The following is an 18,876-nucleotide window of genomic DNA, read 5'->3' on the forward strand; positions in this document are numbered from 1 at the left end:
CGTCTTCGGATCATGGGTCAGATGGAGCGGATTTCATGTTTGATGTTTGGTTCTACTTTTTTTTCTTCCCGGGAGGGACCTGTTTTCCTTTTTACCAGGCCTGGGTATTTGGTTGGGGGCAGCTTTGGGGTATTTAGAACCTCTGCCTGTTCCAGACGGCCCACAGCCCCTTACGGCCCTAGCACTGTGGATTTTGTGGGCATCATTAGCAGCCCGAGGTGTAAAGGAGCCAACGGTAAGTGACAAACCCTTGTCCTTACTGGCCAGGCCCCTGCTCTCTGCCCACAAAACTGGCATGGGGGGCACACTCTTCACATGGGAAAATGGGTCCTGTCTGTCCTGCCCCGTCACATGGACTTTAGAGTGTGATGCGACAGGAAGTGATTCCCCGAAGGCTCCCCAAGGGAACGCGGGGCCTGCACCTCCTCCTGCGCCTGCCCCATGCCCCTCAGGCTGAGGCCATGTCCTCTCCTTCAGCAAGCTGGGCCACCATCTCACAGGAAAGGGAGGGAAGCTCCGGGGCTGTGGGATTTCCAGGGGCAGCTCAGGGCAGAATCACGTGAGTTCTCTGACTGGTTGGTGACTTCACCCCGAGGCTCCTGGCTAATGGCTAACTCACCTGACACAGGGCTTCTGTATTATAGTAGGTACTCCAACCACCGTGGAAGCAGAAAGTCACTAACGCCTGTCTAAGTGCCCCCTCTTTTGTTCAGAGGTGGCTAGTGAAGTTCAAATTGGGGGTTTACAAAGCCCACTTCCTGAGAGCTCCCCAGCTTTCTTCTAAATTTCAAAAGCCTCTTTCTTTGGCTCTGGTTATGATGGTTGCCAAGTAAAATACAGGTGGCCCAGTTTAATTTGAATTTCAGATAAGCAACTCATAACTTTTTCAGTGTCTGTCCCAAGCACTGCATGGAACACACGTACTGTGTCCATTTCCTGCGGCTGCTGAAACCAAACACCACAGACAGAAGCTTCATGCTACAGATGTCCATTCTCCCACAGTTCCAGGGGCTGGAAGTCTGCAGTCAGTACCACTGGGCTGAAATCAGGCATTTGGTGGGGCCACATGACCCTCAGAGGCACCAGGGGAGAATCCCTTGCTGGCCTCTTCCAGCCCCTGGTGGCAGCCGGCAACCTGTGGCTTGTGGCCACACCACTCCCCTCCGTCTCCATTTCCACGCTGCTGTCACCCCTGTGTTTCTAGTCTCTCTCTGTCTCACTCTTAAAAGGACATGTGATTGCATTTGAGACCAGCCAAAATACTCCCCGATGATCCCCTCATCTGGAAATCCTTATCTAATCACGCCTGAAGAGACCCTTTTGGAAAATAAATTCACATCTTTGGAAATAAGGATAATAGGTCACATAGGTCCTGGGGATTGCAATCTGATATTTTTGGAGGACATACTGCAGGTTGCAATACTTATACCAAAAAAAAAAAAAAAATTGTTACTTGTTTATCTGACATCTGAATAACTAGACAGTTGTGTTGTAATTTGCCGATTCTGACAGCCCGGCCGGGGTCACCCCTGTTAGGAGACTGCAGTCTTCAGTGACTGGCTCTGCTCTACTTGACCCGCTTCCTGGTAGGTGTGGGGGCCCAGAACACAGACCCAGCCCCTTTCAGGAAGATCTCGGTCTTTGAAGCAGGGCTCATGGTTTATGGCCGCATTTCAGTTTTCAGGAGAATCTGAAAGTCTTTAACTTTTTCAAAGATTCTGCCAGGGGCTGGGGATGTAGCTCAGTGGTAGAGCACTTGCAGGGTGCTAGAGCCCCGGGTTCCATCCCCGGCACTGGAGGGGGGCGCGGGGAGAGGTCACTGCAAATGCGTGCATCTTTCCACGGTCAGCACTCAAAATACCAAAGCTGGATCTGCCCTTTGCACCCTTTGGAAGGTAGAAAGATGAACAAATGCCCAACGCATGCATTTGTTTCCCTTATTGCTCCCAAGTCTCTTGAAAAAGGACTTCCCTGGGTGGCACACACTCCTAGAGTTGCAGCTGCTCTGGAAGCTGAGGCAGGAGGATCACTAGAACAGGACTTTGGGCCAGTCTGGGCAGTACAGTCCGGCTTGGGAGAAAAGAAAAAAGAGAAGAGAAGAGGAAAATAGAAGAGAAGAGGAAAATAGAAAAGAGGAAAGAAAAGAGAAGCGAAGAGAAAACAAAAGAGGAAAGAAAAAATAAGAAATGAGAAGGAAAAAGAAAAGAAAAGAGGTAAAACCCTTAGGTTGTAATCTGCACTGAATTTACTCATGTATCCATTTCTTCATTCGCTAAACCGTAAGTGGGCACTGATTCTGTGCCATGCACCATGCCAGGCACTGAGGATACAAATAAACCAGCGCTCAGTGGACGGGTGAGTCGGGAGGCCTAAAAGGGTGGAATGAGATGGTGTCATGGAAAGCAGACACAGATCATGGGCACCAGTGATGTGAAAGTGGAAAGTTTCGATGGACTCCATTTGAAACCAGAGATATTCAGTTAATTACCCAATTATCTTTAAGTTCTATCTACTATTTTTAGTCTTTAGTTGCCAAAAAAAAAAAATTTTCCCCCCTCTTTTTCTGTCTTCTGGATCCCTGGAAGCACAGGGGGCTCAAGGCTGGTCCTCTGCCTCCTCCCACTACCTGACCCCAGGAGTCACACCTGGGTCTGCCAACAGGGCCTGCAGTCAAGTATCCCTGTTCAGCTCATGGCAGGGGTGTGGGACCCCGATTTCTCCCCTTACCTGTCCCCTATCACTACGGTGCGGGGAGAACTTTTTGGCACAAATGCCCACTCCCAACATCTTATGCCAAATGGTTAATTTTGATTTTTTCAAAGGAAAAAGCAATCCATTTATTTATCATATGGTGTAAGTCCTCGAGCTATAATCCCAGGCCTCTGCCCTATCAAGCCAAGCAACCAACCCACCCACACACCATCTACCACCTTTTTCCTTTGTCTTTTGGGGTAAAGGCACTGGCTGGATGAATGACAGGACTCCACTCAGGTGAAAGCAGCAAGTGGAAAAGCTGGGTGAGCTCTGGGGAACAGAAGCCCACGTTAGGGAGCAGAGGTCCTGGGTTCAGATCTCCTGGCAGCCTCCAACTAGCCTCGTGATTTCAGGTGCCACTTAACTTTCCTGAACCTTGCTTAACCTCCTTGAATTTCAGTGTCCTAATCTGTAAAAGAGGAGAGGGATTTTTTTTTTTTCATTGTTGAGGATCAACCCCAGAGCTTCATGCACGCCAGTCAACTACTCTACCACTGAGTTTACACTTCCTAGTCCTAGAATTCTAGAATTTTTTTGTTGTTGTTGATGATGATGTTTTTTGCAGTACTGGGGATTGAACTCAGGGGCACTACCACTGAACTACGTCCCCAGCTCTTTTTAAATTATATTTTGAGACAGGCTTACTAAGTTGCCCAGGCTGGCCTCTAACTTGTGATCCTCCTGCCTCAGCCTCCTGCGTAAGTCACTGGGATTAGAGGCATATGCCACCACAGCTGGCTAGAATTCTTAATTTACAGGTTCATGTCAAGAGTTAAATAACACCATGTAAACCATAAAATGCCATCTACTTGGGGCACATCCCAGTACCCCAAAATCTGTGACCAATGTGCTCTGGGCTGTCCAATGGGCAACAGAAAGAGATGACCTCTGCCCACCCCTAACTGTACCAGGACTTTGAGCAAAGGTGCCCACACTCTGCAGCTCCTGCTGGATCCAGAGGAGCTAAGCAGACCTGCACTCAGGTCAGGCTGCCCATGTTCTCTCTGGGGGCTTCAACTTTCATTTCTGAGTGCTTTTAAAGATTTTCTTCTAGAATGCCTCACCGCTCACTCTGAATACATTTTCTCTACTTTTTAAAAAATATTTTCATTAGTTGTTGAAGGACCTTTATTTTATTCACTTATTTATATGCGGTGCTGAGAATCGAACCCAGGGCCTCACACATGCTAGGCGAGTGCTCTACCACCCAGCCACAACCCTGTCCTCTGAATAAATTTTATAGGCTTAAATGATCCCTGACTCCTCGGGGCTCCAAAAAAAAAAAAAAAAAAACAAAAAAACAAAAAAAACAAAAACCAATAAAATCAAACCAAAACAAAAACCAGAAACCGGTCAGGATCTCACATAGGGTATCTTCACTTTTTTTTTTTTTTTTTAGCTGATGGATTTTAAAAGTGATGGAGAGAAGGTGGGAGGCAAGAAGGGAACAGAAATGGGTGCTGTTTCGGTGGGAGGGAGGGCGTGGGGGTGATGGGTCAGTACCATGAAGGGCCCGGGGGGAGGGGGGTGTGGGTTCGCTTGTCCTCTCTTCCCGGTTGCCCAGCGAAGCACACTGGTGTGGACACCCCGGGGGAGGCGGCTGGGCCTCGCTGCCCTCCCCTTTCCTAGCGCAGCGGGCTTGCTGAGTCTGCCTCGCCGTGGAGACAGCCCCACATTAATTACACTTCTCCCCGTAGGTGCTGCTGGGAGCCCACCTCCCCCTTCCTGAGTCTACCAGCTCCATCGTCCACCTTTGGCCTCGCGGCCCCCCAGGGCGATGGGGGCGGGTGTGACCATTTCTCGCGCTTTGCTTATGTGAGCAGGAAGAAAAAAGGAGCCTCTCCGTTTCCTAAGTGTGGACCTGTCCCTGGCACTAAATTTGGTTCTGCCGTCACTGGCGATGAAGCGGCAGCCTGGTTTGGAGGCTTGCTTTCGTTTTTAAAATAATTTCTCCAGGCTCGGATTACAAGTGACCCATGCTCAGGGGCTGGAGGGCACGCCTCCTTGGTCCTTAGCACCCAAGACAGTCTGCTGGCTCCTCCACTGCTGGCAGAGCTTGTGCCTCCACGAGGCACCCCCGGGCTCCCACCCAGTTGTGACATCTCTGCACCTCAGTTTGCTCCTCTGCAAAATGGGAAAATAACCCCCTTCCTCACTGGGGAGTGAGGATCAAATGGAGCCATGTTTTTAGTAAAATAAATGTAATCTGCATTTTCATACAGCCAACCTCATTTGGAGTACCGGTGGGGGTGTTAGGCGGAAGTAGGGCAAAGTCATAGTGATAGAATATTTCAGAGGAAAGGTGATTTTTATTATTTTCTTTCTTTCTTTCTTTTTTTTTTTTTTTTTTTTTTTTTGGGTGCTGGGGATCGAACCCAGGGCCTTGTGCTTGCAAGGCAAGCACTCTACCGACTGAGCTATCTCCCCAGCCCCGATTTTTATTATTTTCAAGTGCACAGAGCAACGGAACTCTGTATCAGTGGAGGACCTACTTTATTAAAATGGAGTGTGCAGGGGCTGGGTTGTGGCTCAGTGGTAGAGCGCTTGCCTGGCATATGTGAGGCACTGGACTAAATCCTCAGCACCATGTATAAATAAATAAATAAATAAATAAAGTTTTTTTTTTTTTTTTAATGTAATGTGCAGCTGACAGCAGCCTGTGATGGATGAGTACCCGAATGCTTTCATCCAGATCAAGTGGGTTGAGCTCCGTGCCTGTGCACACACCCAGGGGACAGGAGAGCCCAGGGAGACACAGTCCCTGCCCTCAGAGCACAGCCTGAAGGGAGAAGAGGCCTGCACACAGCCGGGTGCACGCAGTAGGGCGGGGCGAGGGTGGACAAGGAGGCACTGGCCACTGCAGAGTGAGTGCTGCGGGCTCCCTGGTCTTTTTTTATTTATTTATTTTTTTGCGGGTTAGGGTTTGTTTTGTTTTGTCTTGTTTTTTTTGCGGTGCTGGGGATTGAACCCAGGGCCTTGTGCTTGTGAGGCAAGCACTCTACCAACTGAGCTATGTCCCCAGCTCTCCCTGGTCTTGAGTACAACAGTGGAGTCACTTCAGGGAGGACCGACATGGGTGATTTAAACAGAGGGAGGGAGAGGACATCCTCCGCACAGGCAGGGAGCCAAGGGCGGGCTGGCAGCAGGAAGTGGGACTGGACGGGGAGGCCGCACAGAGGTCCAGGCCCTGGCGGGTGGTGCGAGGTCAGGGTAGGCGCAGCAGGTGATGGAGAGCCTCGTCAGGGACTCGGGCTCCAATGAAGACGTGACAGATGACAGAGCTGATCTGGGAGTTTGGGAATGGTATGCAAAGTGGGCTGGATGTGAATATTGGAACTGAAACTGGGAACAATTCATTATTGTTTCCATCATGATCCCAGGGGGAGGAAATAAAGCCTAAGTCCCTTCTGGCACTGGGGAGAACAGGACTGGAAAGAGGGGCACCCGAGGCAGTGCTGGGGGAAACCCAGGGATCTGTTCCAGCACGCGGAGGAGGAGCAGAGCTCCAGACTGTGCGCTTTGTCACACTGGGGACTGAAGCCCGCGGCCCACGTGAGTGGAGCAGGCGGTAAGGAGCGCACACCGAGTCACCAAGGAGCATCGACATGGGCCTCTGGTCCGGGCTCAGGCCCAGCCCTGAGGTACAGCTGACAGGCCACTGTCAGGGACCGGCCACACACCCTGACAGACATCCCCGCATCCACACTGGAGAAGCCCTCTGTTCTCAGGAAGATGGTAAATGAACTTCAGCCCAGTTCCAGTCAATTCAAAGCCTTCGATTAATGAGCTATCAGAATATTACACCATCAAAGTCCATGCCCAGCTGTAATTGAATCATTCGTGCCCTAATCTATTTCCATCTCAGGCTGAACGCTCTGCGTGGTGGGGAGAGGCTGCCCCTGGGCATAATTAGAATATGAGATTCTGTACCAAGTCCCTGACTGATCAGGAAGCAGCTGAAAACCCCAGAGAAAACAGAAACGGTCCCAGGAAATTCCATCCAAGGGTCACAACGTGAGCCAAAAAGGAAGTTCCAGCCCCTTTCCGGAGAAGTCTGCACTGGCAGGGGCTGGGAATTGCTTGAGGTCAAGCTAAAGCCATCCCACCCACCCTTCTGCACCCTGCTTTGGGTCTCCTTTTCTCCAACAAAGGGACAGAAAAGACCAGTGCGGACTGGTTTGCGGCTGCCTAGCCATCCATCCTGGGCATGGGCCCTGTGACCCGGAGCCCACCCTGGGAACCAGCTGCCCTGGCTGACTGGAGCTGAGGAGCAAGGCAGCGGCAGCTGTGCCGTTTCAGGCTCCACTCAACCCAGGAGGGACTTCAGATCAGGCACCTGACTAGGCTCCTGGGAAATATCCCTCTCCCTGTGCACTGTCCTCTGAGATGCTCAGAGGCATTAGAGAATGCTTTCAGTTCTGTGCTTCCAGTGAGGAGAGGGACTGCCCACGTCACAACCGTTCTGAGGGGGCAGCCTGCATGGTCCCCACTTTGGAAGATTGGAGATCCAGGAATCCTTCATCTTTGCCAAAAGCTTCATGTAGTTGGTAAATGGGAAGTTAGCAATTAACTCCAGGGAGTAGCAAGTCCAAGCGGCCAGTGATCACAGACAGGGTGTGAGGCGGTGCCTGGCTTCTGTAATCCAGTCTTGCTGGCAACAAAAGATTGGCTCATTTTTAAGTCCTTTTTTTTTTAAAAAAAAAAAACTCAGTCCAGACTGTCAACTTATAACAAGAATCCTGCCAATTAAGAAAACATTTTTTCCGACATTCCCCATCAACCATCAAACCTTGGTTCCTGATTACCTACAGCACTGTAGTGACCCTGAAAGGGATGTGTTTCAGTGTACTCAGTCTTTTTTTTATTTATTTAAAAAATTTTTTAAAATTTTTATTGTAAACAAATGGGATACATGTTGTTTCTGTTTGTACATGGAGTGACAGCATACTACTTGCATAATCATACATTTTCATAGGGTAATGATGTTTGATTCGTTCCGTTATTTTTTCCTTCCCCCACCCCTCCCACCCCTCTTTTCCCTCTATACAGTCCCTCCTTCCTCCATTCTTGCCCCCCTCATGTGTCATTATCCGCTTATCAGTGAGATCATTCGTCTTTTGGATTTTTGAGATTGGCTTATCTCACTTAGCATGATATTCTCCAATTTCATCCATTTGCCTGCAAATGCCATAATTTTATTATTCTTTATACCTGAGTAATATTCCATTGTATATATATACCACAGTTTCTTTATCCATTCATCAACTGAAGGACATCTAGGTTGGTTCCACAATCTGGCTATTGTAAATTGAGCAGCTATGAACATTGATGTGGCTGTATCTCTGTAGTATGCTGATTTTAAGTCCTTTGGGTATAGGCCGAGGAGTGGGATAGCTGGGTCAAATGGTGGTTCCATTCCAAGTTTTCTAAGGAATCTCCACACTGCTTTCCAGAGTGGCTGCACTAATTTGCAGCCCCACCAGCAATGTATGAGTGTACCTTTTTCCCCACATCCTCTCCAACACCTATTGTTGCTTGTCTTCTTGATAATTGCCATTCTGATTGGGGTGAGATGGAATCTTAGTGTAGTTTTGATTTGCATTTCTCTTATTACTAAAGATGGTGAACATTTTTTCATATGTTTGTTGAATGCTTGTAGATCTTCTTCTGTGAAGTGTCTGTTCATATCCTTAGCCCATTTGTTGATTGGGTTATTTGTATTCTTTGTGTAGAGTTTTTTGAGTTCTTTATATATTCTGGAAATTAGTGCTCTATCTGAAGTATGAGTGGCAAAGATTTTCTCCCACTCTGTAGGCTCTCTCTTTGCATTGCTGATAGTTTCCTTTGCTGAGAGAAAGCTATTTAGTTTGAATCTGTCCCAGTTATTGATTCTTGCTTTTATTTCTTGTGCTATGGGAGTCCTGTTAAGGAAGTCTGATCCTAAGCCAACAAGTTGAAGATTTGGACCTACTTTTTCTTCTATAAGATGCAGGGTCTCTGGTCTGATTTCAAGGTCCTTGATCCATTGTGAGTTGATTTTTGTACAGGGTGAGAGATAGGGGTTTAGTTTCATTCTGTTGCATATGGATTTCCAGTTTTCCCTGTACTCAGTCTTTATTAGCACTCCACAGGGAACAGAGTGTGTCCCTTGCTGACCTTTTCTCAGGCATGGTTGAGATGCTAAGAAGGGGAGGAACCTCAGAACCAAAGGAGGCAGCCCTGAGCCCAGCAGAGGTGCTCAGGATGCCTGTCTGTCATCCCCATAGGCTTATCCAGGGAAAATATTAAATAGATTTAAAGCAGGGTCAAGTGAGTCTAAGTCTGTGACCCATCACTCCACTATCCAAGCGGATTTAGGGATGTTTTACAAAATCATTCCATCGTCCTGTTTCTAAAGTTGGTCTCACGGCAGGCAGGCGCTGCAGAGGCCAGGCTGAATTGATGCACCTGGGTAGAGCAGAATGGGAACCTGCGGAGACATTCCTTGGCCTTAGGGACAAGACATGACAAATGAACGGCAGGAGGGCTGGCGACTCCCCAAATGCTGCCTCCCCAAGGGCAGGGGAAGGGAAGGGGTTCATGAGTCTACATCATGATCTCCACTGGGCCTCGGTGGGCAGGAGGTCCAGTAGGGTTTCACTGGCACCTCTGAGCTTGGCTTGGCTTGGCTTAAAGTACAGGCACCTGACTATGGCTGTTCAGATTTCAGCAAACTCAATATTAAAATCCAGGCATACAACAAATAAGGTAGTGTATGTTCACATTTATACACACGCACACACAACAAGAGATTCTTTAAGTTGTAAGCTTCCCTTATGCATTTAAGCATTGAGCTTCAGATTATTAATTAATTGATTGTTTCTCTCTCTCTCATTTATTTATTTTTTTGGACTGGGGATTGAACCCAGGGGTGTTCTCCCAGTGAGCTACATCCTCAATCCTTTTTTCACTTTTCTGAAATAAGGTCTAAGCTGCTGAGGCTGTTCTTAAATGTGGGATCCTCCTGACTCAGCCTCCCGCATTGCTAGGATTAGGGGTATATGCCATGGCAGCCGGCTCAGTGAGTCTCTTTTTGAGGGGCAGGTCATGGGAGGAGGATGAGATAAGAACGATTAGAAATAAGCACTCCTGAAATGATCTGAAAATCAACAACTGAACTGGATTTGGATTTCATCCAGGATAGTTCTGGGGTGGTTTTTATTTTTTTTGCAGGCCTGAAGAATGAACCCAGGGGTACTTAACCACTGAGCTATATCCCTAACTCTTTTTATTTTTATTTTTAAAAATTTGAGATGGGGTCTCAATAAGTTACTGAGGCTGGCTTCAAACTTGTGATCCTCTTGCCTCAGACTCCCAAATTGCTGGGGTTATGAGCATGCACCCCACTTGTTTTTTTTTTTTTTTCTTGTTTCGTTTATATTTTTGTGGGGTTTTGCTCCTCATCCCAGCTCTGTATACATACAATTTGATGCAGTTCAAAGGGAAGAGTGGGCCTTTACCTCACCAACTGGTTCTCGTCATTATGTGCTGGCTGCAGATGACATGACAGGTAACTGCAGACCCAGGGGTCTCTAATATCCTTGGAGTCCTGGGGGGGCAGACATGAGGATGAAAGTGCACTCCTATACTTCTGTGGTTCAACTGCAACCTAGGTCCCAGGACAGCATCACCAGCCTCCCAGGAAAACAGCACCGGGGCAACAGACTGGGAGGAGCAGGAGCAGCTGGAACAGAGATAATCACGTCCCTCCTCTCTTTGATGCCTGGATTTAGCAGTGGGGTGGACAAGGCCAGAGGAAGGGCTGTGAATGAAGCATCATTATCAACGGCTTCAGATTTAATTCTCACTTGCGGATTTAAAACTGTTTTTAAGTTGTTAGACCCTGATCTGAAACTCAAGGGGGAGCCTATTTTGTGTCTGATGGGGATAATCTGTGATGCCCCTTAAGCTGGAACTCCCCGTGAATGACTTCAAAGTGGGGCTGGGTCTCTGACGACAACCAAGGAGGGCGGGCACTACGACTTTCACTCAACACACCCTGGCAGGCCTCTCCTGACACCCTGGGGAGGAAATGAGATGCTCAAGGCCAGGGTCCACAGGGCCTGGGGCCTGCAGCCTCCCACCACAGCCAGGCTCTCCGTGCTTCTTCAGAAGCATCCCCAATCCATCCTCCTTGGTACAAAAATCACAGAACTTAAATGAGATGCAAGTTGACAGAACAGAAGTGCAGAAGGAAATCATTAACTGATTTTAAGAAAATGAAGTTGAAAGCTTTGGAAAGACTATATAAAAGTGGGTAATTTTTTACTGTCAAATAAGGTGTTAAAAATCATTAAAAAAAAAAAAAAAAAAAAACAGCTGAGGGATTCTGCACCCAGATTACTCCACAGTGTAAATCCAACACCAGCACCGAGCTCCAAAGACCTAGACAACGCACAGGCAAACAAGACAACCAGAGATTGCAACCAGTTGATCCAAACACTCAGAGAAGGCCTGGGCCCTACGGTAAAGGGTGCTGAACAGACACACATCCACAGGATTGAACTACAATGTTTAAAATCTATATGCACCATTTAAAAACGACATTCTGTTATAATGACTTAAAAACATGTATTATGATTCTCGGTCTTGCTGTCACGGCTAAAAAGACTTCTCAAGTCTCACTTAGTGATTCACATATGACTCTGCTTATTGGACGCTTGGAGTTCGGATGCAGTTCAGCAGAGTCGGTTTTATTAGATGATTTTCTTCTCCACTCTGGACTCTCCACCAGCCCTGCTTGCCGTTCCCTCACCTCCATACCCTGCGCGATTGCTGCGTCTGTGAAGCCTCCCCCACCTCCACTGCCTTCCTCCTGCCTCGCTCTCTCAGTCATCAGGGCTCCCATTTTACTCAATGAGTAAACTGGAAAGATCTCTGGACTTGACGCCCTGGCCAGTCCCTTCCTGGGAAGGAGGCGGTTCGGGTTAGGGAGTGTGCTGTCTATTCCTGGAACAGAGTGGATTTCAGGAAGGAAGAGGACACAAGCGGGACAACAAGCAAAGCTAAGCTTGCCTGGGGAGGGAGTTGTGTGTGGACATTTAAAAAAGGGTGTGCCCTATTTCAGGGATCCACTTCCATGGAAACAACATCTGGCTCCAGAAGAGCTGGGCAGCTGCTCACTTCCTCTCCTGATCCCTACCCAGTGTAGCCATGTACTTGTTACAACTGCTCTCTCACTGGGGTCCAAAGGCTCCTCTGCACTTTCACCCAATCACAGATGTCCCTGCAGAGGATACTGTCAATGATGCTCTTTGCTGAGCAGTTACTATGTGCCCGACCCTGGCAAGCAGTGCATGACCTCATTTAAACCCCATGGCAACCCACAAGATAGGTACTATCATACCCTGAGTTACAGATGCCAAAAAACTCTCCCAGAGGCTAAACACCACCTTAGGTTGTATAATGTGGGGGTGGGGGGAGGGCAAGCTAAGACTCGTACCCAAGAGATCTGCATATACCCTTAACCAGAGGCCCAATTGCTTCCACGTGCAGGCCACTGCTCTGCACTGGGGACCTAAGGTTGGGCGTACATCTGTCCTTGAGGCACTCAAACCTTCCTTGACTAACTGATTATTCCTTGAATAACCATGGGGATTAAACGGCCTGGTGTTTGGACTTCTGTGGTGTCTCTGATTCAGCATGGGCCTGCTGCAATATCAAATTAAGATGAGCCATCTGAAGTCATCTGAGTTTGTATTTTGCCGAAGTCCCTTCTACCAGCCCACCTCAGAATCAAAGAACCCAAAGCGCTCCAAGCCTGTCCCGGGGGCCTCATGCTGCCTCCGCCACTCTGGTGGGAGCCATCTGGGCAGGAAAGGAACCTGGCAGAGATGGCAAGAGCATGGCATCTGGAGAGAGGAAAGGAATTCTTGGACAGCCACCCCTCTGGCTAGGCAACAGGGTAAGACCGGTGTGATGGTCAATGTCCCGTCCCTGGCACAGGTGGTGAGAGAGCGAGGGCTGTGGATCTGCAGCTGCCTCCTGCCTCCGCCTGGGGGGCTGGTAGTGAGCCCCGAGGAGAGAAGAGCCTCCTGATCCACAGTATCAGGGAATATCCACCACAGAGCCGGAGCCCCAGGCAGCCAGTGAAGCCGCTGGGGCCCACTTGGCCAAGGGAGGCCTGGGATACTTTCAGGAAGGCTTCCCACACCCACCCAAAGGCTGGGAGCTGGCTCCCATCAGGGCGTGCTAAAGTTTAACCTTTGGGAGGCACAGAACCCAATCAGGGGGTCTGATTCCCTAAAACTTCAGTGACTTGAGCCTGTCCTCAGCTGAATCTGTCTACTCCCCAACCTTGACTTTTAGTCTTCTTTGAGCCAATCAAACCTGGCTGCCCCCTGTCATGACAGCACCTGACCCTGGGTGTGGGGGGAGAGGTTTAAGGACCCTGGTAAGACACTTTCTCCTCGACAGTCCAGGTCAGGGTCAGCTCCGAGACTGGGAGCCTTAGCGCCTCATCTCTCTAACCCTATTCCAGGCCACGCTCTGATCAGATTCTTGCAAAAGTTCTTTTGTGAGTCAGTGATTCTGGAATCACAATATTCCACCGAGCCAATGCTATGGATCATGTCTGAGTTCCCAGGCTTGTCCACAAAGGCCTATTAACCCACATGAAGCTAAGAAGGGGAGGGGCTAGTGTCAGATACCCAGGCCCACCACTCATTGGCTGTGTGACCTTAGTACATTATGAAGCTTCTCTGGGCTTCAGTTTCTCTGCTTGCAACAGATATAATAACAATACCAGGGGCATGGCTGTGAGGACTAAATGAGGTCACCTCCAGCAGCACTTGGGGCTTCCTAGAAGACAATGAGTGTAACTGAGATAATAGTGCCAGAGTAACTCTATAGCAGGGCTTCTCTACCTGGGTCTCTACCCATGAGATGCCAGTAGCACCCTCTCCCCGCTGTGAAAGTAAAAATCTCTTAAACAGCTCAGTCGCCCCAGCACACAACCACTGTTTTACAGGAAAACAGCCAAGAGTCCCCACAGAAGCATCACGGTTCCTCTGCCTGCTGCAGCCCAGTTGGTGAGGTTGGGGTCTTCTCTTCCCCTCACCTTCAGAGGTGTTCCCAGTGCCAGCTCCATGTCACTAGTGGAAGCACCTAACTCCTGCACATGGCAAGTGAGTGCCTCTGGGGGTGTGGAAGGGCGAGGAATCTCTGGAGTGAATGATGAAAAAAGCAGGGTTGGGGGACAGGAAGGAGCAGGGGAAGTGGGGGTCCCACCTCCACCATGAAAGGTGGCAGGCAGGGGGAAGAGAGGGCAAGGAGGTATACTGGGACCCAGGCAGCTGTCTGGGTGTCATTAGACACAGTCAGGACAAACTGCATAGGATGTATCCCCACACCTTCCTGATACTGCGACCATGACCAAAGCACATTGCCTCCCAATCCGCTTTCTCTTTGCCATCCTCCAGATCTCGATTCTCCATTGTAAGAAGATGTTAAATCAGTATGGACAGAATGCCTGTCACACGTCAGCTGCAGGACCCTACACAAACCCTTTTGTTTTGTTTTGGAGTGATTCTTTTTCAAAGGGGGATAAGGAAGATATTAACTAAATATTAGATGGCAAGGTTCAGTGGGAAAATTATCACATCTAATTGGAAAAGTAGCACATATTCATAGACACACTCAGTAACACTCAAACCACATGCATACTGCTGAGGGAAGATGGGAAAAATTTCTTAATTTTTTTCAACAAATGAGCCACAAGAACTAAAGTTAAAAAGGCTGAAGGCAAAGTCAGCCTAAACAAAGGGCACCAGGTCCTATCACATCTCCAGGCTGGTCTTGACTTCCAAGGGCATGTGGGTCGAAGGCCATGTTCAACTGAAAGGATTCTTTTCCCTATGGGAATAAATCTGATCTTTCCTCAATCAAACCCATTCGAGTTTTCTCCCTGCAATTGGTGGGCATTATCCCGTCCCTTTGTTCTTGTCTGGAGAGCAGTGCCTGACACTAGAAGTCACTTAAAAGCCACACCCTTCCACCACGGGTGTGTGCAAACAAGGTCTGTGCAGGGCAGAGACGCTGTCACTCATCCAAAACACAGCAAAGCCAACAAACCCCTCCCCCAATTCGTCCAAAGGTGAACCCAAAAGCCAAGCCAAGTTATTGGCTGTAAACACGTGCTAGGGAAGCAAAAGCTGGTCAAGGAATGAATTAGCTTCAAGAGGCGGTACCGGGGGAGGATGCTGCTGCACGAAACCAGTCTATATCTATCCATCTATTTACCTAGAGGGTTTGGAGATGGGGAACAGAGAAGTTCCTTATGGGGTAAACATAAGGAACATCATTAAACACAAAATGACATCACAGAATTAACTACGGACTGGAAAGCCATTTCCTTTTCTGCTATGGGATGGGTCAGTGGAGGGGGCGGGGCAGGGATCACAGGGAACTCAAAGCGGTGCTGCTGAGCCTGGAGCCTGAGTGTGCGGCAGTCGGGACCGGCCGCCGGTAGTCGCTGTCCTAGACACCATCATCCATTCCACCTCGAAATTAGGACTTGGATTTACAGTTTCCGGAGGGCCAGAAGGTAAGTGGGGTGTCACTGGACGTAAAAGAGTACCCCCGCCTGCTGGGTATGGTGAGTTTGTGTGTTTGCGCGCACGCGCGCGCAGATGGATGCCTGGACAGTTCCCGATGCGCTCCGCCATCCGGGCACAGGCTCAAAGGCTGCATCCTCCCAGCTCCTGGGGTACAGTCCTTTCGTTAAAGCTCGCGCAGAGCCAGGGATACAGATTCCCAATGGTCACTCTAAGGGCCATTCCCCAGCCCTGAGATCCTTCAATTAATAGACGCTCCCCCGGCCCTGCTGACCCAAACGCCCAAGTAAACCTCCAATGCATTTCAAAATGGAGTGAAATAACAGAAGCATCGCCTGCGCTTTGTTCCTGCATTGGGGTAAATGCGCTCGCCCCCGTTGGTCTCCCCCAACGGACAGGAGGTGATATCTCTGCAATGGGCATCCCGCAATGGGTGGCCTTGTTCACAAGCCTCCCTTTACCAGGGTCGCCGCAAGATCCCCGCTCGGTCTGGGATGGGAATCCTATGTCGGGCTCTGTCGGAGGGCGAGGGTTGGAAGAGGTTTGAATGGATCCTTCAGCCACTCCCGAAACCCTCCCGCGGCTGGCCCAGCCACACGCCGAAGCCTTGCAGCGCCCTGGCTCCAATCCCGACGCCACAGCTGGGGAGGGGCGGCCAGGCCCGGAGAGGGCTCTCCACCTGAGCCAAGACACTCCCCATAAATTCAGAACAACCTAGGCAGCCCGCGGGAGCGAACGGCCCCAGGAGGTGCTCGTCGGTCTCAGAACTGCGCCCCCGCACCAGTGTTCGGCGATAGAATTAACCAGAAAACCTCGTGGACCCAGCTCACCGCAGCACAGCGGGGCTGGCACTTGTTCGCCCCCTCCCCCGCCTCGGTTTCAAGGGCGGCAGTGAACTCCAACTCTTAAGTGAAAATCCCACACCTAAGATAAATAACATTAATAAAATATTAATCAGCACGCCCATGATAATAAAAACCTGGGTAGTTGTAGCTGCCGGACCAATTAAATGAGCCACAGGTTAGGCCCTGGGGTCTCCTCCTCTCCTCCGCCAGGAGACCAGTCCGGTTTGGCACCCCTAACCCAGCGTCTCCAACCTCCAGGGGGAAGGGGACGGGGCAATGCCCCGAGGTTCCTCCTCCCGACGCCTGTGGTTCCCACGGCAACCCCCACTCGGTGCCCACCTCCCAGTGGGCTCGGAAAGATGGGTGTGGCCGCAGCACCTGAGGGAACCTCCGACTGTTCCCTCCTCACATTCTCCGGTGGGGCAAAGCAACCGGGTGTAAAGGAGGGAGGGGCCCATCTGCGATCTCCTCCCACCCATGATCAGCGCCCCTAGCTGTAAACCTGGTGGGGTGTAGCCTCCAAGGACGCTCAGGCTATGGGGAGCCGTACGGTCCTTCTCTGACTACCCGCCCGCGCGCCCAGACCTCAAATCCCACCCCTTTGGCCTGGCTGACGCCTCCAGGCGCTGGGCGGAACTCCGGGAGGGGGCTGCTCGGAGTCACGCCCGCTCTGTGCGTGCCCTGCGGGCTGTGACTCGAGTTCATCGATCCTAGCAAATCCCTAGATTCAACAAAAGGGTCAGAAATGAGGGGTGAAAAAAGAGGGGGGTTTCGGGAGGTGGGTAGCTAAATGCCCTCATAGAGCAAAAGCAAAAAACAGGGCTGGGAGCCAGATCGCAGATCACCTAACCTCTACGAACAAAGCAGCGAGCTCCCTTCAAAGACCCCAGTGCTTACGCCCGCGGCCCCAAACGTCAAGATTTCAGCGCTGATTGCCCTTCTCTTCTTCCATTCCAGTCCCTGCCCTGTCCTCCGAAGACCGGCCACCAGACTTGGCATGGTACGATAAAGACGTGACACGCCGCAAAAAGATGGCACCTCGCGTTCCGAAGGGGGGGGGATGAGGAGGGTGGGAGTGGGAGGAGGCACAGCCTACCCTCCCCCTCCTCGCCCACCCAGGTCCACACCCACTGCCGCAGTGAGGGGCGAGCCCTACGCGCCAGCCCCGCGCCTCCGGCAGGGAGCGCACACGCGGGGCGCCGGGCGCAGAGCACAGAGAAAGGAACCCGCCCCGAAATGCACCTGCAGCCCCCGCGCCCGTCTGTGCAGGGCTGCGGCTGTGCGCGCCCATGAGCAGGGAGCCGCGGCCGCCGAGTCTCCTCAACATCGCAAGGCCAGGTGACCCCTGCCTTTTCAAGCTTCCACATTGGGATTCGTGTACTGCCTTTTCTCGGGCACGGCGCTGGTCTCGTCTCTGCTACCAGGCGCGCGCAGGGGGAAGGGCAGCTAAAGTGACAGCGCCTGGACCCCTCCCCATTTCCCCAATTCCTCCCAGCCCCCAAATGTCCCCTGCGGATTTTTGAAGGAGGAAAAGGGGAGGGGGCGAGCCACCGCCTTAATCAAGGGCAGTGAGGGCCCAGTGGGCATCGCTACCAGGGCTGGGGTGTAGGGAAAGGTATGCAGGGAGTCATCTTTTCTAGAACCCGATCCACATCTTCCTTAGAACTGATGGCAAACTGGAGCAAAAAAATCGGATTTCAGGTTCGGTTTCGAGGGTCGTCATTGGGCCCCCACGCCACACACACACATAGACCCACGCCCATTGCGGCAAAAGGCTGAGATCGAGAGTGCAGAGTAGCCCCCTCCTCCAGGTCACCGCCATCCGCGCCCCACCCTGTGGGCACAGCCTCCCCTTCGCGGTTTGCGCGAAGCGGGTCTTGAGGACCCCCCAGCACACACGAACACATAGACACACTCCCTCACACGCGCGCGTGCATCCCTTGCACGCGTGCCTTTCCAAGTCGCCCTAGTCCCTGCCCCCGAGCACCGAGGGCGCACCGAGGGGCCCCCGCCGTGGCCCCGAACTGATGCCCAGCGCGTTAAAACCATCTCTGGGGCCAGGGGCGGCGGCGGGGGATGCAGAGGAGCGGCCGGGGAGGCAGATTTCGGAGCCTCAGCTCTTACCTGATAGTCGACAGAAGGCGAGGACAGAAGAGGATAGTGGAGGAAAGGGTGGCTGTGGCGGCGGCGGCAGAAGGTGGGCGGTGGCGGCGGCGCTGCTGCTGGTGCCGGAGCTGGTGGGTGGCGGTGACTGCGAGCGCGCGTGCCGGCGAGAGGGCGCGTTCCCGACGCCGGCGGGCGGCGCAGGCGCGAGCAGCGGGAGCGCGAGCCTCCTCAGGGGAGGGGCGGGCAGTTAAGGCCTTCGCGGCACCTTTCCCTCCGGCCGCCAGTGGGCGCGCGCGAGCACCCCACCACTCGGCCCTCCCGCGCCTCCTGGCTCGCTCCTCTCGGCGCTTCCCTTCCCTGGTCCCACTCCCGCCACGCCTCGGGCCGCGGCGCTGACCGCCGCGCGCACGCGCGCTGCGTGGCGCACGCGCACTCTCGGCCTCCCGCGGATGCAGCCTTTGTCTGTCGGAGGGGTCTCCTCCCTCGGGCCCGCGAGGTCGGCTGTCCCTTTCCTTTCTGCATCGCCTGGGGCAGTGTCCCACCTTACTGAGCCCCCGAGCGGGTTTCCACCTAGCTGG

General features: G+C 51.5%; 1 protein-coding gene across 13 annotated transcripts in view; it reads right to left on the bottom strand.

The window, feature by feature from the left end:
- Window positions 1-18,483, bottom strand: part of Mapt (microtubule associated protein tau) — a 97,322-nt gene extending 78,839 nt beyond the window's left edge. For 2 of the 13 annotated variants that reach the window (XM_047547098.1, XM_047547095.1), the window contains exon 1: window positions 18,317-18,482. The gene's annotated coding sequence lies outside the window, so the exon portion shown is untranslated. Of the gene's footprint in view, window positions 1-18,316 lie in introns of all 13 variants that reach the window. The other 11 variants (XM_047547099.1, XM_047547094.1, XM_047547107.1 and 8 more) reach the window with 8 other exon arrangements.
- Window positions 18,484-18,876: the final 393 nt, after the last annotated feature.

This window comes from Sciurus carolinensis, chromosome 3 (assembly GCF_902686445.1).
Source record: "Sciurus carolinensis chromosome 3, mSciCar1.2, whole genome shotgun sequence".
In the NCBI taxonomy this organism is placed as follows: domain Eukaryota; kingdom Metazoa; phylum Chordata; class Mammalia; order Rodentia; family Sciuridae; genus Sciurus; species Sciurus carolinensis.